Source organism: Oncorhynchus kisutch, linkage group LG2 (assembly GCF_002021735.2).
Source record: "Oncorhynchus kisutch isolate 150728-3 linkage group LG2, Okis_V2, whole genome shotgun sequence".
Taxonomy (NCBI): domain Eukaryota; kingdom Metazoa; phylum Chordata; class Actinopteri; order Salmoniformes; family Salmonidae; genus Oncorhynchus; species Oncorhynchus kisutch.
In genome coordinates this window covers 6,818,972-6,845,104 of record NC_034175.2, presented here as the reverse complement: position 1 = coordinate 6,845,104, position 26,133 = coordinate 6,818,972, and the positions used below count along the sequence as shown (strand labels likewise).

At 44.2% G+C, this 26,133-nt stretch overlaps 1 protein-coding gene across 1 annotated transcript in view; it reads right to left on the bottom strand.

The window, feature by feature from the left end:
- Positions 1 to 26,133, bottom strand: part of LOC109877716 (ETS domain-containing transcription factor ERF) — an 82,699-nt gene that overhangs the window by 9,934 nt on the left and 46,632 nt on the right. The gene's annotated exons all lie outside the window — the stretch shown is intronic.

The following is a 26,133-nucleotide window of genomic DNA, read 5'->3' as shown; positions in this document are numbered from 1 at the left end:
CCCCTGTCCCTCTGTTAGCCCTACCTAGTCCATCTCTCTATGTACCATTCATCTAAACCCACCAATAATCACTCCCCTGTCCCTCTGTTAGCCCTAGTCCATCTCTCTATGTACCATTCATCTAAACCCACCAATAATCACACTCTCCTGTCCCTCTGTTAGCCCTAGTCCATCTCTCTATGTACCATTCATCTAAACCCACCAATAATCACACTCCCTGTCCCTCTGTTAGCCCTAGTCCATCTCTCTATGTACCATTCATCTAAACCCACCAATAATCACACTCCCCTGTCCCTCTGTTAGCCCTAGTCCATATCTATGTACCATTCATCTAAACCCACCAATAATCACTCTTCTGTCCCTCTGTTAGCCCTAGTCCATCTCTCTATTGACCATTCATCTAAACCCACCAATAATCACACTCCCCTGTCCCTCTGTTAGCCCTACCTAGTCCATCTCTCTATGTACCATTCATCTAAACCCACCAATAATCACACTCCCCTGTCCCTCTGTTAGCCCTACCTAGTCCATCTCTCTATGTACCATTCATCTAAACCCACCAATAATCACACTCCCCTGTCCCTCTGTTAGCCCTAGTCCATCTCTCTATGTACCATTCATCTAAACCCACCAATAATCACACTCCCCTGTCCCTCTGTTAGCCCTAGTCCATCTCTCTATGTACCATTCATCTAAACCCACCGATAATCACACTCCCCTGTCCCTCTGTTAGCCCTAGTCCATCTCTATGTACCATTCATCTAAACCCACCAATAATCACACTCTCCTGTCCCTTTGTTATCCCTAGTCCATCTCTCTATGTACCATTCATCTAAACCCACCAATAATCACACTCCCCTGTCCCTCTGTTAGCCCTAGTCCATCTCTATGTACCATTCATCTAAACCCACCAATAATCACACTCTCCTGTCCCTTTGTTATCCCTAGTCCATCTCTCTATGTACCATTCATCTAAACCCACCAATAATCACACTCCCCTGTCCCTCTGTTAGCCCTAGTCCATCTCTCTATGTACCATTCATCTAAACCCACCAATAATCACACTCCCCTGTCCCTCTGTTAGCCCTAGTCCATCTCTATGTACCATTCATCTAAACCCACCAATAATCACACTCCCCTGTCCCTCTGTTAGCCCTACCTAGTCCATCTCTCTATGTACCATTCATCTAAACCCACCAATAATCACACTCCCCTGTCCCTCTGTTAGCCCTAGTCCATCTCTCTATGTACCATTCATCTAAACCCACCAATAATCACACTCCCCTGTCCCTCTGTTAGCCCTACCTAGTCCATCTCTCTATGTACCATTCATCTAAACCCACCAATAATCACACTCCCCTGTCCCTCTGTTAGCCCTAGTCCATCTCTCTATGTACCATTCATCTAAACCCACCAATAATCACACTCCCCTGTCCCTCTGTTAGCCCTACCTAGTCCATCTCTCTATGTACCATTCATCTAAACCCACCAATAATCACACTCCCCTGTCCCTCTGTTAGCCCTACCTAGTCCATCTCTCTATGTACCATTCATCTAAACCCACCAATAATCACACTCCCCTGTCCCTCTGTTAGCCCTACCTAGTCCATCTCTCTATGTACCATTCATCTAAACCCACCAATAATCACACTCCCCTGTCCCTCTGTTAGCCCTACCTAGTCCATCTCTCGATGTACCATTCATCTAAACCCACCAATAATCACACTCTCCTGTCCCTCTGTTAGCCCTAGTCCATCTCTCTATGTACCATTCATCTAAACCCACCAATAATCACACTCCCCTGTCCCTCTGTTAGCCCTAGTCCATCTCTCTATGTACCATTCATCTAAACCCACCAATAATCACACTCCCCTGTCCCTCTGTTAGCCCTAGTCCATCTCTCTATGTACCATTCATCTAAACCCACCAATAATCACACTCCCCTGTCCCTCTGTTAGCCCTAGTCCATCTCTCTATGTACCATTCATCTAAACCCACCAATAATCACACTCCCCTGTCCCTCTGTTAGCCCTAGTCCATCTCTCTATGTACCATTCATCTAAACCCACCAATAATCACACTCTCCTGTCCCTCTGTTAGCCCTAGTCCATCTCTCTATGTACCATTCATCTAAACCCACCAATAATCACACTCTCCTGTCCCTCTGTTAGCCCTAGTCCATCTCTCTATGTACCATTCATCTAAACCCACCAATAATCACACTCCCCTGTCCCTCTGTTAGCCCTAGTCCATCTCTCTATGTACCATTCATCTAAACCCACCAATAATCACACTCCCCTGTCCCTCTGTTAGCCCTACCTAGTCCATCTCTCTATGTACCATTCATCTAAACCCACCAATAATCACACTCCCGTCCCTCTGTTAGCCCTACCTAGTCCATCTCTCTATGTACCATTAATCTAAACCCACCAATAATCACACTCCCCTGTCCCTCTGTTAGCCCTACCTAGTCCATCTCTCTATGTACCATTCATCTAAACCCACCAATAATCACACTCCCGTCCCTCTGTTAGCCCTACCTAGTCCATCTCTCGATGTACCATTCATCTAAACCCACCAATAATCACACTCCCCTGTCCCTCTGTTAGCCCTAGTCCATCTCTCTATGTACCATTCATCTAAACCCACCAATAATCACACTCCCCTGTCCCTCTGTTAGCCCTAGTCCATCTCTCTATGTACCATTCATCTAAACCCACCAATAATCACACTCCCCTGTCCCTCTGTTAGCCCTACCTAGTCCATCTCTCTATGTACCATTCATCTAAACCCACCAATAATCACTCCCTTGTCCCTCTGTTAGCCCTAGTCCATCTCTCTATGTACCATTCATCTAAACCCACCAATAATCACACTCCCCTGTCCCTCTGTTAGCCCTAGTCCATCTCTCTATGTACCATTCATCTAAACCCACCAATAATCACACTCCCCTGTCCCTCTGTTAGCCCTAGTCCATCTCTCTATGTACCATTCATCTAAACCCACCAATAATCACACTCCCCTGTCCCTCTGTTAGCCCTAGTCCATCTCTCTATGTACCATTCATCTAAACCCACCAATAATCACACTCCCCTGTCCCTCTGTTAGCCCTACCTAGTCCATCTCTCTATGTACCATTCATCTAAACCCACCAATAATCACTCCCCTGTCCCTCTGTTAGCCCTAGTCCATCTCTCTATGTACCATTCATCTAAACCCACCAATAATCACACTCCCCTGTCCCTCTGTTAGCCCTAGTCCATCTCTCTATGTACCATTCATCTAAACCCACCAATAATCACACTCCCCTGTCCCTCTGTTAGCCCTACCTAGTCCATCTCTCTATGTACCATTCATCTAAACCCACCAATAATCACACCCCCCTGTCCCTCTGTTAGCCCTACCTAGTCCATCTCTCTATGTACCATTCATCTAAACCCACCAATAATCACACTCCCGTCCCTCTGTTAGCCCTACCTAGTCCATCTCTCTATGTACCATTAATCTAAACCCACCAATAATCACACTCCCCTGTCCCTCTGTTAGCCCTACCTAGTCCATCTCTCTATGTACCATTCATCTAAACCCACCAATAATCACACTCCCGTCCCTCTGTTAGCCCTACCTAGTCCATCTCTCGATGTACCATTCATCTAAACCCACCAATAATCACACTCCCCTGTCCCTCTGTTAGCCCTAGTCCATCTCTCTATGTACCATTCATCTAAACCCACCAATAATCACACTCCCCTGTCCCTCTGTTAGCCCTAGTCCATCTCTCTATGTACCATTCATCTAAACCCACCAATAATCACACTCCCCTGTCCCTCTGTTAGCCCTACCTAGTCCATCTCTCTATGTACCATTCATCTAAACCCACCAATAATCACTCCCCTGTCCCTCTGTTAGCCCTAGTCCATCTCTCTATGTACCATTCATCTAAACCCACCAATAATCACACTCCCCTGTCCCTCTGTTAGCCCTAGTCCATCTCTCTATGTACCATTCATCTAAACCCACCAATAATCACACTCCCCTGTCCCTCTGTTAGCCCTAGTCCATCTCTCTATGTACCATTCATCTAAACCCACCAATAATCACACTCCCCTGTCCCTCTGTTAGCCCTAGTCCATCTCTCTATGTACCATTCATCTAAACCCACCAATAATCACACTATCCTGTCCCTCTGTTAGCCCTAGTCCATCTCTCTATGTACCATTCATCTAAACCCACCAATAAGCACACTCCCCTGTCCCTCTGTTAGCCCTAGTCCATCTCTCTATGTACCATTCATCTAAACCCACCAATAATCACACTCCCCTGTCCCTCTGTTAGCCCTAGTCCATCTCTCTATGTACCATTCATCTAAACCCACCAATAATCACACTCCCCTGTCCCTCTGTTAGCCCTAGTCCATCTCTCTATGTACCATTCATCTAAACCCACCAATAATCACACTCCCCTGTCCCTCTGTTAGCCCTACCTAGTCCATCTCTCTATGTACCATTCATCTAAACCCACCAATAATCACTCCCCTGTCCCTCTGTTAGCCCTAGTCCATCTCTCTATGTACCATTCATCTAAACCCACCAATAATCACACTCCCCTGTCCCTCTGTTAGCCCTAGTCCATCTCTCTATGTACCATTCATCTAAACCCACCAATAATCACACTCCCCTGTCCCTCTGTTAGCCCTAGTCCATCTCTCTATGTACCATTCATCTAAACCCACCAATAATCACACTCCACTGTCCCTCTGTTAGCCCTAGTCCATCTCTCTATGTACCATTCATCTAAACCCACCAATAATCACACTATCCTGTCCCTCTGTTAGCCCTAGTCCATCTCTCTATGTACCATTCATCTAAACCCACCAATAAGCACACTCCCCTGTCCCTCTGTTAGCCCTAGTCCATCTCTCTATGTACCATTCATCTAAACCCACCAATAATCACACTCCCCTGTCCCTCTGTTAGCCCTAGTCCATCTCTCTATGTACCATTCATCTAAACCCACCAATAATCACACTCCCCTGTCCCTCTGTTAGCCCTAGTCCATCTCTCTATGTACCATTAATCTAAACCCACCAATAATCAAACTCCCCTGTCCCTCTGTTAGCCCTAGTCCATCTCTCTATGTACCATTAATCTAAACCCACCAATAATACACCCATGCTTGATCTGTTTATGTAATGGCCATTCTCCCTCGCTCTCCCATGGCGGGCTGCCAGGTGCCTGTAAGTCTCCATCTATATTAACCTTTGTCCTGTTATACAACATCTTTCCTTTTTCTTCTTCCATCTCACATCCCTTTATATAACCCCACAGCCCCCTCACCAACCTAACACCGCTCTGACTAACCCCACATCCCCCTCACCAACCTAACACCGCTCTGACTAACCCACATCCCCCTCACCAACCTAACACCGCTCTGACTAACCCCACATCCCCCTCACCAACCTAACACCGCTCTGACTAACCCCACAGCCCCCTCACCAACCTAACACCGCTCTGACTAACCCACATCCCCCTCACCAACCTAACACCGCTCTGACTAACCCCACATCCCCCTCACCAACCTAACACCGCTCTGACTAACCCCACATCCCCCTCACCAACCTAACACCGCTCTGACTAACCCCACAGCCCCCTCACCAACCTAACACCGCTCTGACAGTGTGTGTCAGTGTGTGTGTGTCAGGGTGTGTCAGTGTGTGTCAGTGTGTGTGTGTGTGTGTCAGTGTGTGTCAGTGTGTGTGTGTCAGTGTGTGTGTGTGTGTGTGTGTGTGTGTGTGTGTCAGTGTGTGTGTGTGTGTGTGTGTGTGTGTGTGTGTGTGTGTGTGTGTCAGTGTGTGTGTGTCAGTGTGTGTGTGTGTGTGTGTGTGTCAGTGTGTGTGTGTGTGTGTCAGTGTGTGTGTGTGTGTGTGTGTGTCAGTGTGTGTGTGTGTGTGTGTGTCAGTGTGTGTGTGTGTGTGTGTCAGTGTGTGTGTGTGTGTGTCAGTGTGTGTGTGTGTCAGTGTGTGTGTGTGTCAGTGTGTGTGTCAGTGTGTGTGTGTGTGTGTGTCAGTGTGTGTGTGTGTGTGTGTGTGTGTGTGTGTGTGTGTGTGTGTCAGTGTGTGTCAGTGTGTGTGTGTGTGTCAGTGTGTGTGTGTGTGTCAGTGTGTGTGTGTGTGTGTGTCAGTGTGTGTGTGTGTCAGTGTGTGTGTGTGTCAGTGTGTGTGTGTGTCAGTGTGTGTGTGTGTCAGTGTGTCAGTGTGTGTGTCAGTGTGTGTGTGTGTGTGTGTGTCAGTGTGTGTGTCAGTGTGTGTGTGTGTGTGTCAGTGTGTGTGTGTGTGTGCGTGTGTGTGTGTGTCAGTGTGTGCGTGTGTGTGTGTCAGTGTGTGCGTGTGTGTGTGTCAGTGTGTGTGTGTGTGTGTGTCAGTGTGTGCGTGTGTGTCAGTGTGTGTGTGTGTGTGTGTGTGTGTGTGTGTGTGTGTGTGTGTGTGTGTGTGTGTGTGTGTGTGTGAGTGTGTGTGTGTGTGTGTGTGTGTCAGTGTGTGTGTGTGTGTGTCAGTGTGTGCCCTTGCTCTCTGGATCCCCTTCCAGTCAGTCCACTAAAGGGTGCGAAAGGATGGTTTTCTAGCTGCTTAGGTCAGCATATAGAGGAGATGTGTAGTGGACTGCCAGCTAGCTGTACTGTCTGTAGCTGGCATGTTAAGAGGAGAGGAGAGAGAGATAAGAGGTTAGGACTGCTGGCATTACAGTACGATTAGTGGTGTTCCACTACTGGTGACTGACTGCATTGGTCTGGGACAGTCCGCCAGTCAGTCAGCCAGAGTAGCTGTTATTATCTACTACGGCTGTTATTTTACCTGGAGCCTCCCACTCTTGTTATGCTAAGACTTGTGGTGTCTGTGTATGGAGGCAGACTGTAGCTCTTTTCTGTCTCTCTCCCTCTCCCTCCATCACACTGGATCTGATTCTCTCTCTCCCTCCATCACACTGGATCTGATTCTCTCTCCCCCTCCCTCCATCACAATGGATCTGATTCTCTCTCTCCCTCCATCACACTGGATCTGATTCTCTCTCTCCCCCTCCCTCCCATCACACTGGATCTGATTCTCTCTCCCCCCCTCCCTCCATCACAATGGATCTGATTCTCTCTCACCCCCTCCCTCCATCACAATGGATCTGATTCTCTCTCACCCCCTCCCTCCATCACAATGGATCTGATTCTCTCTCTCCCTCCATTACACTGGATCTGATTCTCTCTCTCCCCCTCCCTCCCATCACACTGGATCTGATGCTCTCTCTCCCCCTCCCTCCATCACACTGGATCTGATTCTCTCTCTCCCCCTCCCTCCATCACACTGGATCTGATTCTCTCTCTCCCTCCCTCCATCACACTGGATCTGATTCTCTCTCCCTCCCTCCATCACACCGGATCTGATTCTCTCTCTCCCTCCCTCCATAACACTGGATCTGATTCTCTCTCCCCCTCCCTCCATCACACTGGATCTGAATCTCTCTCCCTCCCTCCACCACACTGGATCTGATTCTCTCTCTCCCTCCATCACAATGGATCTGATTCTCTCTCCCCCTCCCTCCATCACACTGGATCTGATTCTCTCTCTCCCTCCCTCCATCACACTGGATCTGATTCTCTCTCTCCCTCCCTCCATCACACTGGATCTGATTCTCTCTCTCTCCCTCCCTCCCTCCATCACACTGGATCTGATTCTCTCTCTCCCCCTCCCTCCATCACACTGGATCTGATTCTCTCTCTCCCTCCCTCCATCACACTGGATCTGATTCTCTCTCCCTCCCTCCATCACACTGGATCTGATTCTCTCTCTCCCTCCCTCCATAACACTGGATCTGATTCTCTCTCACCCTCTCCCTCCATCACACTGGATCTGAATCTCTCTCCCTCCCTCCACCACACTGGATCTGATTCTCTCTCTCCCTCCATCACAATGGATCTGATTCTCTCCCCCTCCCTCCATCACACTGGATCTGATTCTCTCTCCCCCTCCCTTTGTATCGCATTCCCTTCTTCCATCCTTCCCCTTTCACCATCATCTACCGCTTTATCCCTCTTCCCTCCCTCATTCCCTGGGGGCGATGGAGACAGAGCGGGAGACAGGACAAGCCTGCTCTGTTGAAAACATTGTTTAGGTCAGGCAGCCTCCCAGCAGTATGTCTCTCCATCTCTGACAGACAAGAGGCACATGGTCCTACACAACTCTACCTTCTCTATCTCCTCCCCTCCCTCTCTTCCTCCCCCTCTCATTCCTCCCTCTCTCAGTCAGAGTAAGGGAGCACTTTGAAGAGCATTTGAACTCACTTCAAAAGAGAAGAAAGATTCTTTGAGGGTCTGTGTTTAGCTGCCCCCCCAACCCTGACACACTCCACACACACAAGGGTGAACACACACAACTAAAAACCTTTATCTGCTCATAATCAGATGCAACAATAACCATGTGGATTTAGACTTAGTGAGAGACTTCCAGGAAAATATGCAATGGGTTTATGGGTGTGCTATTTGTTGTATGTGTGTGAGATTATGTATATACAATATGTGGGTGAGATTGTGTGTATACAATATGTGTGTGAGATTGTGTGTATACAATATGTGTGTGAGATTGTGTGTATACAATGTGTGTGTGAGATTGTGTGTATACAATGTGTGTGTGAGATTGTGTGTATACAATGTGTGTGTGAGATTGCAGGACAGGGATTACACCCACGATTACTAACAACTAAACTGGCTGATCAGACAAAACAGAGAAGTAGGCACACACCAAAGAGTGAGCGATAGAACAGAGGGATGGGTAATTTCCTGGAAAATGTAATCAAGACAGTGCTGTGGAATTCCCAGAGTTGATGGAGAGAGGAGAGAGGACAGAGGGATCAGAGATGAGAGGAGAGGGAGAGAAAGTAGGGGATATTTGAATCCTCTTAACAGTAACCCTGGTCTAACCATCTTTCTAGCCATATAGCTGCCCTGTCTATTGGAACACAGCTAGTCTCTTCATACTGTCAAAATCAAAGCAATATGGCTGCTGGATACAGAGTCATCTGTTCACCAGAGTACCACAGCAGCTCTCTCTACACACACACATACCATCTATTGTCATATAACTGGTCTCTACGCACACGCACACACACACACAATATATTCTCATACAACTGGTCTCTATATACACACACCATCTATTGTCATATAGCTGCTCTCTCTACAGACACCATATATTATCATATAGCTGCTCTCTACATACACACACTAAAGGTCGACCGATTATGATTTTTCAACGCCGATTATTGGAGGACCAAAAAAGCCGATAAAGTGGCCGTTTTTTGGGGGTGTAATAATGACAATTACAACAATACTGAATGAACACTTATTTTAACTTAATATAATACATCAATAAAATCTATTTAGCCTCAAATAAATAATGAAACATGTTCAATTTGGTTTAAATAATGCAAAAACAAAGTGTTGGAGAAGAAAGTAAAAGTGCAATATGTGCCATGTAAGAAAGCTAACGTTTCAGTTCCTTGCTCAGAACATGAGAACATATGAAAGCTGGTGGTTCCTTTTAACATGAGTCTTCAATATTCACAGGTAAGACGTTTTAGGTTGTAGTTATTATAGGAATTATAGGACTATTTCCCTCTATACCATTTGTATTTCATTAACCTTTGACTATTGGATGTTCTTATAGGCACTTTAGTATTGCCAGTGTAACAGTATAGCTTCCGTCCCTCTCCTCGCTCCTCCCTGGGCTCGAACCAGGAACACATCGACAACAGCCACACTCAAAGCAGCGTTACCCATGCAGAGCAAGGGAAACAACCACATGCTCAGAGCGAGTGACGTTTGAAACGCTATTAGCGTGCGCTAACTAGCTAGCCATTTCACATCGGTTACACCAGCCTCATCTCGGGAGTTGATAGGCTTGAAGTCATAAACAGCGCAATGCTTGACGCACAACAAAGAGCTGCTGGCAAAACGCACGAAAGTGCTGTTTGAATGAATGTTTATGCGCCTGCTTCTGCCTACCACCGTCAGATACTTAGATACTTGTATGCTCAGTCAGATTATATGCAACGCAGGACACGCTAGATAATATCTAGTAATATCATCAACCATGTGTAGTTAACTAGTGATTATGATTGATTGTTTTTTTTACAAGATAAGTTTAATGCTCTCTCTCTACACACACCATCTATTGTCATACAGCTGCTCTCCATTCACACACCATCTATTGTCATATTTCTGCTCTCCATATACACACAATCTATTGTCATATATCTGCTCTCCATATACACACACACCATCTATTGTCATATATCTGCTCTCTATATACACACCATCTATTGTCAAACAGCTGCTCTCCATATACACACACCATCTATTGTCATATATCTGCTCTCCATATACACACCATCTATTGTCATACAGCTGTTCTCTCTACACACACCATCTATTGTCATACAGCTGCTCTCTCCATATACACACCATCTATTGTCATACATCTGCTCTCCATATACACACACCATCTATTGTCATATAGCCGCTCTCTCTACACACACCATCTATTGTCATACAGCTCCTCTCTCCAAACACACACCATCTATTGTCATATAGCCGCTCTCTCTACACACACCATCTATTGTCATATAGTCGATCTCTCTACACACACCATCTATTGTCATATAGCCGCTCTCTCTACACACACCATCTATTGTCATACAGCTGCTCTCCATATACACACACCATCTATTGTCATATAACTGCTCTCTGGCTCCCTCTCTCTCCACACAGACAGGCACAGACACACACATTGTAGTGCAGTAACTAGGCACTGACTAACAGGAAGTCAGGATTACAACGCCCTCCATTTTCTGCCTCTCGTCACACCAGCTGCTCACACTCAGGTGTGTGGCTTTATGCACGTGAGACTGAACATTACTGGAAAACTTGGTTTGTGTGACCAGTGGATGACTGAACTGTAGTGTAAGTAATGATGAGGGTCTGGCTGGGGGTCTGTTTAGGCTGGTCACATGCTCGGAGTGTGTGTGTGTGTGTGTGTGTGTGTGTGTGTGTGTGTGTGTGTGTGTGGAGATGAGGATCTAGCTGGAGTCTGATTAGGTCGGTCACATGCTCTGTGGGCGCAAGCGTGTGGTCAAGTCTACTCTGGGTGTGTGCGGCTCATGTGTGTTCTGCCCGCACAGCAAATAAAAGAATCATTCTATCCTGGACAATGAGATGTGTACACACACACAGGACAATAAATGTACAACACACTTAACACAAACTCATACAGTCACCCGCCCTCCTCTCCCTAGTTCTCTCTATACAATAGGCTCTGTTGTAAGGCCGGAACTCCTGACCTAGTCACAGTGGTGTCACAGCAGTCCTGCTCAATCAAACACACGGAGTGAACACGGTTGGTGTGTGTGAGAGATGGGGGAGGGGTATCCTACGGCACCTGATGGTAATCTTTGCCAGCTGTGGTGAATGCAACCTCTAACCTCTGACCTGTATGAGCTGCTAACAGTCAACATGATGACCCCATCAGAGGCCCAGACCACAACATGGTCCTGGGACCAGAGAGAGAGAGACCCAGGGCTTTACTGTGCGACTGCCATCTTGGTAGCCCTCCAACCAGTACACTGATGCCATTGTCCACTCTCCCTCTCCACCCCTCTCTCTCTCTGAGCACTGGGTTGAGAGGGGATCCACACTGGGACTGGGGCTACAGAGCACAATCATGTCTATGGGATGGGTTTACCTCCAAGTGCTGTGAACCAGTCGCTCTATCACTGTAATTAATATCTCCAATAAAGTACTGTTCATACATTTCACTCACACAATAAATACATCTCCATTTGACACTTTGTCCCATTCCAACACACACACACACGAGCGGTATGTGAGGCCATGGGTCTGTCACCATGCGTCTGTCACCACAACAAACCCTCTCGAGATTCACATCAATAGTAATGTGGTAAGAGGATTGATGGCACTAAAGACCAATAAAACACACATTGTAGCAACCATCCCCATATGGAACACATGACAGAGAGGGCCACCTTGCTCCACACATATGGGAGAAATCTGGAGACCAAAGTCAGTGTGGTACCCAGGACTTCAGCTGGAGTTAACTTAAACACACTCTCTCGCAGTTCAAACGCATGTTTTCAAGCCCCTGCACTTCAATCACCCAGGCCCATGATCTTACAGTTTCCTGTATAGTGTGCACATGGTGATTTCCCCTTATCAGGAATAATATTGTAATCCAGTGTGCCTGTGAGTTGACTCTCCAAGAGGACACGTGACTCCCTGCGTCATTCCTGTCTCCTGCTCCCACAGCCACTGTGAAATTCACACTCCCACAGTGAGGATTAGTGTGTGTGTGTGTGTGTGTGTGTGTGTGTGTGTGTGTGTGTGGTGTGTGTGTGGTGCGTGAGCAGTCTTGTTCTTCTATCCAGAGGGACAAAGGCTATTTTAAGCTTAGGGGTTTTAGGTTTAGGGTTACAATTAGGATTAGGTTTAGGTCAGTAGGGTTAGGTGGTAGGGTTAGAGAAAATAGGTCAATTTTAGGTCCCCACAAGGATAGAAAAACAAGTGTGTGAGATAAGGTCAGATATGAGGGAGAGAGACACGCTACAGGGGGAAAGACGGTGAGAGAGAAAGATACAAAGGGGAAAAGAGTGAAAGAGGAGGAAGGCTGCGATGAATGTAGAAAATAATTTGTAAAAAATATAGAAAACACCAGGAATAGGTGTGTCCAAAATCTATCTACCTACCTACCTACCTACATACATACAGTTGAAGTCGGAAGATTACATACACTTAAGTTGGGGTCATTATAACTAATTTTTCAACCACTCCAAAAATTGCTTGTTAACCTCTTTCAGCTAGGGGGCACTATTTTTATGTTTGGAAAAATAAAGTTCCCAAAGTAAATGGCCTTTTTCTCAGAATATGCATATAATTGACAGATTAGGATAGAAAACACTAAAGTGAGGAAACATGAAACATGAGGAAAATCAAACCAAGGGCTTGGAAATAAGAGCGTCTTATCTGCTAAATTAACAAATCTATTTTGAAAGCTCCATGTTCCATAGCCTGCCTTCGCTCCATTTAAAGGGATATCAACCAGATTCCTTTTCCTATCACTTCCTCAAGGTGTCAACAGTCTTTAGACATAGTTTCAGGCTTTTATTTTGAAAAATTAGCGAGAAAGATATCGCGTCAGGTGTTCGCATGAGTTCTGCTTGCGCAACACAGTGGGGCAGCCATTGTCTCTCCCTCTCCTACTGAAAAAGAGACAGTGCCGGTTGATATATTATCGATTGTATATTTAAAAACAACCTGAGGATTGATTATAAAAAACGTTTGACATGTTTCTGTGGACATTACGGATACTATTTGGAATTTGTGTCTGTGTTGTCGTGACCACTCGAGCTTGTGGGTTTCTGAACATAACACGCCAAACAAACGCAGGTATTTTGGATATAAAAATAATCTTTATGGAACAAAAGGAACATTTATTGTGTAACTGGGAGTCTCGTGATTGAAAACATCCGAAGATCATCAAAGGTAAGCGATTAATTTGATTGCTTTTCTGATTTTCGTGACCAAGCTAGATGCTAGGTGTTCATAATGTTTTGTCTAGTAATTGATAAACTTAAACGCTTGGATTGCTTTCGCTGTGAAGAATATTTTCTAAATCTGACACGACAGGTGGATTAACAAAATGCTAAGCTGTGTTTCGCTATATTGCACTTGTGATTTCATAAATATAAATATTTTTAGTAATATTATTTGAATGTGGCGCTATGCAATTCAGCGGTTGTTGATGACAATTATTCCGCCAACGGGATAGGTAGCGTCAAGAAGTTAACAAACTATAGTTTTGGCAAGTCGGTTAAGACATCTACTTTGTGCATGACAAGTCATTTTTGTTTACAGACAGATTATTTCACTTATAATTCACTATATCACAATTCCAGTGGGTCAGAAGTTTACATACACTAAGTTGACTGTACCTGTACAGCGTGGAAAATTCCAGAAAATGATGTCACGGCTTTAGAAGCTTCTGATAGGCTAATTGACATCATTTGAGTCAATTGGAGGTGTACCTGTGGATGTATTTCAAGGCCTACCTTCAAACTCAGTGCCTCTTTGCTTGACATCATGGGGAAATCAAAAGAAATCAGCCAAGACCTCACAAAAGAAATTGTAGACCTCCACAAATCTGGTTCATCCTTGGGAGAAATTTCCAAACGCCTGAAGGTACCACGTTCATCTGTACAAAAAATAGTACACAAGTATAAACACCATGGGACCACGCAGGTAATATACCGCTCAGGTAGGAGACGCATTCTGTCTCCTAGAGATGAACGCACTTTGGTGCGAAAAGTGCAAATCAATCCCAGAACAACAGCAAAGGACCGTGTGAAGAAGCTGGAGGAAACAGGTAGAAAACTATATATCCACAGTAAAACAAGTCCTATATTGACATAACCTGAAAGTCCACTCAGAAAGGAAGAAGCCACTGCTCCAAAACTGCCATAAAACAGCCAGACTATGGTTTGCAACTGCACATGGCGACAAAGATCGTACTTTTTGGAGAAATGTCCTCTGGTATGAAGAAACAAAAATAGAACTGTTTGGCCTTAATGACCATTGTTATGGTTGGAGGATAAAGGGGGAGGCTTGCAAGCCGAAGAACACCATCAGAACCGTGAAGAATGGGGTGGCAGCATCATGTTGTGAGGGTGCTTTGTTGCAGGACAGACTGTGGTGCACTCCACAAAATAGATGGCATCGTGAGGATGGAAAATTATGTGGATACATTGAAGCAACATCTCAAGACATCAGTCAGGAAGTTAAAGCTTGGTCGCAAATGGGTCTTCCAAATGGACAATGACCCCAAGCATACTTCCAAAGTTGTAGCAAAATGGCTTAAGGACAACAAAGTCAAGGTATTGGAGTGGCCATCGCAAAGCCCTGACCTCAATCCTATAAAAGATTTGTGGGCAGAACTGAACAAGTGTGTGCGAGCAAGGAGGCCTACAATACAAAACTGACTCAGTTACACCAGCTTTGTCAGGAGGAATGTGGCAAAATTCACCCAACTTATTGTGGGAAGCTTGTGCAAGGCTACCCAAAACGTTTGACCTAAGTTAAACAATTTAAAGGCAATGCTACCAAATACTAATTGAGTATATGGTAACTTCTGACCCACTGGGAATGTGATGGAAGAAATAAAAGCTGAAATAAAAAATTCTCTCTACTATTATTCTGACATTTCACATTCTTAAAATAAAGTGGTGATCCTAACTGACATAAGACAGGGAATGTTTACGAGGATTAAATGTCAGAAATTGTGAAAACTGAGTTTAAATGTATGTGTGCATATATATATATATATATATACACACACAAACACAGTTGAAGTTGTAAGGTTACATATAACGTAGCCATATGTATATATATATATAACACAATATTTTGTTTTACCTTTATTAAACTAGGCAAGTCAGTTAAGAACAAATTCTTATTTTCAATGACGTCCTAGGAACAGTGGGTTAACTGCCTTGTTCAGGGGCAGATGACAGATTTTTACCTTGTCAGCTCAGGGATTCGATCTTGCAACCTTTCGGTTACCAGTCCAACGCTCTAACCACTAGACTACCTATATATATCTAAATATATCTATATATCTTTTACACACAAAAGTTTGGGGTCACTTAGAAATGTCTTGTTTTTGAAAGAAAAACAAATGTTTTGTGCATTAAAATAACATCAAAATGATCAGAAATACAGTGTAGACATTGTTAAAGTTGTAAATGACTAGGGTAGCTGGAAACGGCTGATTTTGTATGGAATATCTACATAGGCATACAGAGGCCCATTATCAGTAACCATCACTCCTGGCACGTTGTGTTAGCTAATCGAAGTTTATCAATTTAAACGTCTAATTGATCATTAGAAAACCATTTTGCAATTATGTTAGTACAGCTGAAAACTGTTGTACTGATTAAAGAAGCAATAAAACTGGCCTTCTTTAGACCAGTTGAGTATCTGGAGCATCAGCATTGTGGGTTCGATTAAAGGCTCAAAATGGCCAGAAACAAATAACTTTCTTCTGAAGCCTGTCAGTCTATTCTTGTTCTGATTAATGAAGGTGATTCCATGTGAGAAATTGCCAAGAAACTGAAGATCTGGGACAACGCTGTGTACTACTCCCTTCACAGAACAGCGCAAACTGTCCCTAACCAGAATAGAAAGTGGAGTGGGAGGCCCCGGTACACAACTGAGCAAGAGGACAAGTACATTAGTGTCTAGCTTGAGAAACAGATGCCTCACAAGTCCTCAACTGGCAGCTTCATTAAACTGGGTTTCAGTTCATTCCTCTGGATGTTTGCAACACAGCCAAACGTCATTGTTTTTTTTTGTGGGGAGAATTGACCGAAGTGAGCTGATTTGAAGACAGCGATAAATGACTACCTTACGCACCAATAATTTTAGCGAAGCTTCATTGATTGACTATATTTCTGCCCAATGACCACTGATCTTCTTGAAATCTAGCTGGGTAGATAGCCAATGAGCTGAGGTAAACGCCAGTATGTAATGGTTTGGGGTTGGACCACAACTCCTTGTTTGTAATCGCACGCGCAGGGAACTGTAAGGCTTTTTACGCGCAGCTGTATTTCGTAAAGTTGTAGTTTCAACGATTTAATTGAAGATGTCATGGCGAATAAATCATGTAAAGCGAAGTCAAACTCTAAAGTGAAAGTGAAAAAGTGAAAGTGAGACAGATTTTTTGTTTGAGGAATCTTGGAGTGTTATGATTCAAACGAACTGAGGAGCTGTTTCTGCAAGGACAGGACGTACTTCTGGACGGGTAAGTGCTAATGCCGTTTTATGAAATATAAAATATATATATTCACATTTCATTGCAATTTTTTAAATATATATCTATATTTTTTATATATAATAAGTTGTGTGTGTGTTGGTTTGTTTGGGTGTGTGTGTGTGTATATATATATATATATACACAACAATGGCCGGAGTTGAATGGAAAACCTTAGTGACTGTTCCCTCTGCTCTATACAATACATATGTTTATTTTATGTGATGATAAAAGGCTCATACAATACAAATATTTTTTTAATGTTTTCTTTCACAATGATAGCGAGCGACTCCGACTGGGAGCCCCCGGTGCCAAGCTGCCCGCTCTACCTGTGCCCCCAGTGGTGTTCATATGCCACAGTTCATTACTGCAGGCATGACTGTGCCTCAGGGCCAAAAGGGCACAGCATGGAGGCGTCGTTGTGTTCTGTGTCGCATGAAGTCCCATATCACCTGCACCACTTGTTCAGTTTGCCTCTGCTTTACATCAGAAAGAGACTGCTATGGGACATGGCACAGGCAGCAAAATATTATGACGAGGACTTCCAAGGGGTGTACTGTTTTTAAACTTAAAAAAAAAAACATTTCCACACACTTCAGAATGTTTCCATTCAAATGATACCAAGAATATGCATATCCTTGCCTCTGGGGCTGAGCTACAGGCAGTTAGATTTGGGTATGTCTTCAGGCGGAAATTGAGAACAAAGGGATGCAGCCATAACAGGTTAAACAGTACCCGCAAAACACCAGTCTCAACGTCAAAAGTGAAGAGGCGACTCCGGGATGCTGGCCTTCTAGGCAGAGTTCCTCTGTCCAGTGTCTGTGTTCTTTTGCCCATCGTAATCTTTTCTTTTTATTGGCCAGTCTGCGATATGGCTTTTTCTTTGCAAAGCTGCCTAGAAGGCCAGCATCCTGGAGTGGCCTCTTCACTGTCGACGTTGAGACTGGTGTTTTGCGGGTACTGCGGAGACATTTCTAAGTGACCCCAAACTTCGAACAGTAGTGTGAGTATATATAAATAAATAAGGACTTACTGGTGAGCTAAGCTTCATATCTGTTCCAATACTGTGACTCTACAGGCCTGGACACTATCCATAGACTACAAGGAGGATGAAACCAGAGGAAATGTGGAGAAGGGGTGAGGAGAGGATGAGAGGAAGAGATGAGTGCGGTAGTGTGAGGAGAGAATAAGGAAGAAGAGGAGGGCAGAGGCAATGAGAAGGAAGGAGGTGGACCTCACATCGTTAAGATGTATTAAGACCCAAAGGGACTTATTCAATGAGGAATTAATACAAAAGGAAAACACCCCCCTCCCTCCAAACTGCGATTTGCAATTAGTGTGTTATACAAGCCTGTCCTCATCAGACCCCATCTGCAACAGTCACCATGTTAATCACACCACAGTAGAGACCTTACGTAAGCCCCCACCCTAAACAGGGCGACCCCATCACTCTTCTGCTCTCACTGCTTCCAGATTATGTGTGGTTTATCAGTGCTTAGTCTAATCTCTGTTTTGTGAAGTCAGAAATACAAGAGACTACAAGCCAGCCCATTCTAACAGTCAGGGGTGACTGGTTAGGTTAGAGACTTGGCTGTTGAACAGTGTAGTTCTCTCAGGTTATGGCTCCTATTCTGTCCTGATTGAAGCAAGTGCATTGTAATGTGTCACCTGTGTATTATTCTAGACTGTGCAGATTCGTCCAAAGTGTATGTCAAAGTCTGTTGTGTTGTTATCAGTGAGTAAATTGTGTGTTACGGTGAGTATGTGTGGTTGTGAGGGAGATCAGGACAGAGTGTGTGACGAATCCAGGCTAAGCAGTGAGCCGCCTGGGGGATGATACTGTACAGCCTGAGGCCTGGATGGATGGATTACTGGCTCGTTACACTACAGGGTCACAGACCTAACAGTAAGCCTAGGGTCATTACGAAAATAGCTTGAATTGGTGTTCCAGTGTATGGGGGTCATTGCCGTAACGGTGAGGCCCTAATGGGCGTTAGGGTCAGTGCCATAACAGAAGGCTATATGGGACCGGAGTTGGTGTCCATAAATGATGGGCTTCAGAGTCACATGTGATAGGCTGCATGTGGTCAGACTAGTTATACAGTCGGGATGTGCAATTGACCTTTTTGACTGTTCCAGTTCTCGCATAATATTTATCTCGTTCGTGTACTATTTTTAGAACAAGGAAACAAATATGTGCACATTTATCTTCTGTTTATGCCAACAGTGAGCAACAATACCTAATTTATCATAACCGTTACGGATAACGAATCCTAATTGCTAAATTGCCTCATATATATATATATATATTTCATTCAATAAAAAAACAAGTGCCATTTAAGATGAATTTATTGAAACTATAATATTGTCAGGTTATATTATATCGTGGAACACAATCTGCAAAAAGGTAGTAACGTCAGCAATGTGTCGTTTGCCTGTAGAACCCTATGGCTGTGCAATGGCACAGCGTTGATTTGTTCATTTAGCAGATAAGACGCTCTTATTTCCAAGCCCTTATCACAGTCAAGACATCTATTTTAAAGTTTTAAAACCCTCTTGTATTATAACACAATAAAATAACAGAATAGTGCCAAGTGATTGGCATCTCCCATCTGGAACAGTTATTCTCAGAGTGATCATTTGAAACTGGTCTACATTTTTCAGGGTTACAAACCAAAATCTTCTTTTTGATATACAGACGTTGGATAAGTGTATTATGCCTGTCCCTTGGAATTTTCTAAATTGATTAACAATACTACATTGAACACTGCATGGGGATGAGTTATGTCCAGGAGGCCTAGACTTGATTAAAATGGTTGTTAACATTCATTTTTACGATATAGACACTTTTGACTTTGTGGCGGTGGTAACCAGTGACAACCGCAAATGACCCTAAGCGGAAAATGACTAATTTATTCCCAAACTGAAGCTCATTGTTGGAACATTATTTCTGAGAAAGGGAATTTAGGGAGCAGCATTGTGTGATGTTTGGCTTGGTCCCGCAAATGCACATGTACAAATAGAACACTAGTCAAAGCAAATTAACGTTGTCTTCAAGAGAACATTTTGACCAAATAGATTTACAGTATTGGGAAAAAAATAGAATCTCTGGTAAAGATTGGGTTGGCGTCAGTTTGAGTACTCAACTTCAAATCAAATCAAATTTTATTGGTCACATACACAGTTGTTATTGCGAGTGTAGCGAAATGCAGTGATATCTAACAAGTAATCTAATAAATTCACAACAACAACCTCACACACAAATGTAAGGGATGAATAAGAATATGTACATATATGGATGAACGATGGCCGTGCGGCATAGGCAAGATGAGATGAGTGGTATAGGATATGTAAACATTATTAAAATGGCCTTATTTAAAGCGACTAACGATAGGCATAGACAAGATGCAGTAGATGGTATAGAGCAGTATATACATATGAGATGAGTAATGTAGGATATGTAAACATTATTAAAGTGGTGTTATTTAAGGTGACAATTGATACCTTTATAAAGTTAATTTCTTAAAGTGGCCAGAGATTTGAGTCTGTATGTTGGCAGCAGCCTCTCTATGTTAGTGGTGGCTGTTTAACAGTCTGATGGCCTTGAGATAGAAGCTGTTTTTCCAGTCTCTCGGTCCCTGCTTTGATGCACCTGTATTGACCTCGCCTTCTGGATGATAGCAGGGTGAACAGGCAGTGGCTCGGTGGTTGTTGTCCTTGATAATCTTTATGGCCTTCCTGGATGATCGGACCACCATTTTATTACGTTTGCAATCGCAAATAATCTGCTCAGACCACAACCAAGGATCATCAAAAGTCATGCTATAAATTCTCAGACAACCCAAAGATTCCTTGATGTCCAAAAATGTCCAAAAGTTTTTGCAGAAAAATTCATCCATGCTTCTGTCACTTCTAAGTTAGACTACTGCAATGCTCTACTTTCCAGCTACTCGGATAAAGCACTAAATAAAGCACTCACAAACTTCTACAGATGCACAATCGAGAGCATCCTGGCAGGCTGTATCACTGCCTGGTGCAGCAACTGCTCCGCCCACAACCGTAAGGCTCTCCAGAGGGTAGTGAGGTCTGCACAACACATCACCGGGGGCAAACTACCTGCCCTCCAGGACACCTACACCACCCGATGTTACAGGAAGGCCATAAAGATCATCAAGGACACCAAACACCCGAGCCACTGCCTGTTCACCCCGCTATCATCCAGAAGGCGAGGTCAGTACAGGTGCATCAAAGCTGGGACCGAGAGACTGAAAAACAGCTTCTATCTCAAGGCTATCAGACTGTTAAACAGCCATCACTAACATTGAGTGGCTGCTGCCAACACACTGACTCAACTCCAGCCACTTTAATAATGGGAATTGATGGGAAATGTAAAATATATCACTAGCCACTTTAAACAATGCTACCTAATATAATGTTTACATACCCTACATTATTCATCTCATATGTATATGTATATACTGTACTCTATATCATCTACTGCATCTTTATGTAATACATGTATCACTAGCCACTTTAAACTATGCCACTTTGTTTACATACTCATCTCATATGTATATACTGTACTCGATACCATCTACTGTATCATGCCTATGCCGCTCTGTACCATCACTCATTCATATATCTTTATGTACATATTCTTTATCCCCTTACACTTGTGTGTATAAGCCAGTAGTTTTTGAATTGTTAGTTAGATTACTTGTTGGTTATTGCTGCATTGTAGGAACTGGAAGCACAGGCATTTCGCTACACTCGCATTGACATCTGCTAACCATGTGTATGTGACAAATAAATTTGATTTGAAATACGACTGCTAGAATCCTGACTAGAACCCAAAAATTGGATCAAATTACTCCCTACACTGGCTTCCTGTTAAGGCATTAGCTGATTTCAAGGTTTTACTGCTAACCTACAAAGCATTACATAGGCTTGCTCCTACCTATCTTTCCGATTTGGTCCTGCCGTACATACCTACACATACGTTGTCCCTAGAATTTCTAAGCAAACAGCTGGAGGCAGGGCTTTGTCCTATAGAGCTCCATTTTTATGGAATGCTCTGCCTACCCATGTGAGAGACGCAGACTCGGTCTCGACCTTTAAGTCTTTATTGAAGACTCAGTGGGTCCTATGATTGAGTGTAGACTGGCCCAGGAGTGTGAAGATGAACGGAAAGGCTCTGGAGCAACGAACCGCCCTGGCCGGTTCACCTCTCTCCACTGGGATTCTCTGCCTCTAACCCTATTACATGGGCTGAGTCACTGGCTTATTGGTGCTCTTCCATGTGTCCGGGGGGGGGGGGGGGGGGGGGGGGGGGCTAGGGGTCTCTCCCTCTCTCTCCTACCTGGACTACTTGCTGGACTACCTGGCATGATGACTCCTTGCCGCAACATATGAAAGCTGGTGGTTCCTTTTAACATGAGTCTTCAATATTCCCAGGTAAGAAGTTTTAGGTTGTAGTTATTATAGGACTTTTCATTAACCTTTTACTATTGGATGTTCTGATAGACACTTTAGTATTGCCAGTGTAACAGTATAGCTTCCGTCCCTCTCCTCACTCCTCCCTGGGCTCGAACCAGCAACACAACGACAACAGCCACCCTCGAAGCAGCGTTACCCATGCAGAGCAAGGGGAACAACCACTCCAAGACTCAGAGCGAGTGACGTTTGAAACGCTATTAGCAAGCGCTAACTAGCTAGCCATTTCACTTCGGTTACACTAGCCTCATCTCGGGAGTTGATAGGCTTGAAGTCATAAACAGCGCAATGCTTGACGCACAACGAAGAGCTGCTGGCAAAACGCACGAAAGTGCTGTTTGAATGAATGTTTATTAGATAAGTTTACTGCTAGCTAGCAACTTACCTTGGCTTCCTGCATTCGCGTAACAGGCAGTCTCCCTGAACGAGGCAGTTAACCCACTGTTCATAGGCAGTCATTGAAAATAATAAAATAAAATAAAAATTTGGCGCCCAAAAATACCGATTTCCGATTGTTACGAAAACTTGAAAATCGGCCCTAATTAATCGGCCATTCCAATTAATCGGTCGACCTCTACTCTAGAGACCTCTACTCTACTCAGGAGCGGTAGAGATACTCTCAATGATCTGCTATGAAAAGCCAACTGACATTAACTCCTGAGGTGCTGACCTGTTGCACCCTTAACAACTACTGTGATTATTATTATTTGACCATGCTGGTCATTTATGAATGTTTGAACATCTTGGCCATGTTCTGTTATAATCTCCACCCGGCACAGCCAGAAGAGGACTGGCCACCCCTCATAGCCTGGTTCCTCTCTAGGTTTCTTCCTAGGTTTTGGCCTTTCTAGGGAGTTATTCCTAGCCACTGTGCTTCTACACCTGCATTGCTTGCTGGGGTTTTAGGCTGGGTTTCTGTACATCACTTTGAGATATCAGCTGATGTACGAAGGGCTATATGAATACATTTGTTTTGATTTGTGACAGCGGTGATGCGTTGTGCAGACCGCACTACCCTCTGGAGAGCCTTGCAGTTGAGGGTGGTGCAGTTGACATACCAGGCGGTGATACAAGCCTGACAGGATGCTCTCGATTGTGCATCTATAAAAGTTTGTGAGTGTTTTAGTTGACAAGCCAAATTTCTTCAGCCTCCTGAGGTTGAAGAGGCGCCGTTGCGCCTTCTTCACCAAGCTGTCTGTGCGGGTGGACCATTTCAGTTTGTCCGTGATGTGTACGCCGAGGAACTTAAAACTTTCCACCTTCTCAACTACTGTCCCGTCGATGTGGATGGGAACGGTGCTCCCTTTGCTGTTTCCTGAAGTCCACAATCATCATCTCCTTTGTTTTTGTTGAAATTGGGTGAGAGGTTATTTTCCTGAAACTACACTCCCAGAGGCCTCACCTCCTCCCTGTAATTGGTCTCGTCATTGTTGTTAATCAAGCCCACTACCGTTGTGTCATCTGCAAACTTGATGATTGAGTTGGAAGAGTGCATAGCCACGAAGTCATGGGTGAACAGGAGTACGGAGAGGGCTGAGAACGCACCCTTGTGGGGCCCCAGTGTTGAGGATCAGCGGGGTGAAGATGTTGTTTCCTACATTCATCACCTGGAGGAAGCCCATCAGAAAGTCCAGGACCCAGTTGGAGGGTATTAAATGCTGAGCTGTAGTCAATGAACAGCACTCTTACATAGGTATTCCTCTTGTCCAGATGGGTTAGGGCAGTGTGATGGCGATTGCATCGTCAGTGGACCTATTGGGGTGGTAAGCAAATTGGAGTGGGTCTAGGGTGTCAGGTAGGGTGGAGGTGATATAATCCTTGACTAGTCTCTCAAAGCGCTTCATGATGACGGAGGTGAGTGCTACGGGACGATAGTCATTTACAGTGCCTTGTGAAAGTATTCGGCCCCCTTGAACTTTGCGACCTTTTGCCACATTTCAGGCTTCAAACATAAAGATATAAAACTGTATTTTTTTGTGAAGAATCAACAACAAGTGGGACACAATCATGAAGTGGAACGACATTTATTGTATATTTCATTTTTTTTTTACAAATCAAAAACTTAAAAATTGGGCATGTAAAATTATTCAGCCCCTTTACTTTCAGTGCAGCAAACTCTCTCCAGAAGTTCAGTGAGGATCTCTGAATGATCCAATGTTGACCTAAATGACTAATGATGATAAATACAATCCACCTCTGTGTAATCAAGTCTCCGTATAAATGCACCTGCACTGTGATAGTCTCAGAGGTCAGTTAAAAGCGCAGAGAGCATCATGAAGAACAAGGAACACACCAGGCAGGTCCGAGATACTGTTGTGAAGAAGTTTAAAGCCGGATTTGGATACAAAAAGATTTCCCAAGCTTTAAACATCCCAAGGAGCACTGTGCAAGCGATAATATTGAAATGGAAGGAGTATCAGACCACTGCAAATCTACCAAGACCTGGCCGTCCCTCTAAACTTTCAGCTCATACAAGGAGAAGACTGATCAGAGATGCAGCCAAGAGGCCCATGATCACTCTGGATGAACTGCAGAGATCTACAGCTGAGGTGGGAGACTCTGTCCATAGGACAACAATCAGTCGTATATTGCACAAATCTGGCCTTTATGGAAGAGTGGCAAGAAGAAAGCCATTTCTTAAAGATCTCCATAAAAAGTGTTGTTTAAAGTTTGCCACAAGCCACCTGGGAGACACACCAAACATGTGGAAGAAGGTGCTCTGGTCAGATGAAACAAAAATGGAACTTTTTGGCAACAATGCAAAACATTATGTTTGGCGTAAAAGCAACACAGCTCATCACCCTGAACACACCATCCCCACTGTCAAACATGGTGGTGGCAGCATCATGGTTTGGGCCTGCTTTTCTTCAGCAGGGACAGGGAAGATGGTTAAAATTGATGGGAAGATGGATGGAGCCAAATACAGGACCATTCTGGAAGAAAACCTGATGGAGTCTGCAAAAGACCTGAGAGTGGGACGGAGATTTGTCTTCCAACAAGACAATGATCCAAAACATAAAGCAAAATCTACAATGGAATGGTTCAAAAATAAACATATCCAGGTGTTAGAATGGCCAAGTCAAAGTCCAGACCTGAATCCAATCGAGAATCTGTGGAAAGAACTGAAAACTGCTGTTCACAAATGCTCTCCATCCAACCTCACTGAGCTCGAGCTGTTTTGCAAGGAGGAATGGGAAAAATGTCAGTCTCTCGATGTGCAAAACTGATAGAGACATACCCCAAGCGACTTACAGCTGTAATCGCAGCAAAAGGTGGCGCTACAAAGTATTAACTTAAGGGGGCTGAATAATTTTGCACGCCCAATTTTTCAGTTTTTGATTTGTTAAAAAAGTTTGAAATATCCAATAAATGTCGTTCCACATCATGATTGTGTCCCATTAGTTGTTGATCCTTCACAAAAAAATACAGTTTTATATCTTTATGTTTGAAGCCTGAAATGTGGCAAAAGGTCGCAAAGTTCAAGGGGGCCGAATACTTTCGCAAGGCACTGTAGTTCAGTTACCTTAGCTTTCTTGGGAACAGGAACAATGGTGGCCATCTTGAAGCATGTGGGGACAACAGACTGGGATAGGGATTGATTGAATATGTTCGTAAACACTCCAGACAGCTGGTCGGCGCATGCTCTGAGGACGCGGCTAGGGATAACGAGGGTTAACACGTTTAACACGAGGGTTAACACGTTAACACGTTTAACCCTGCGAGGG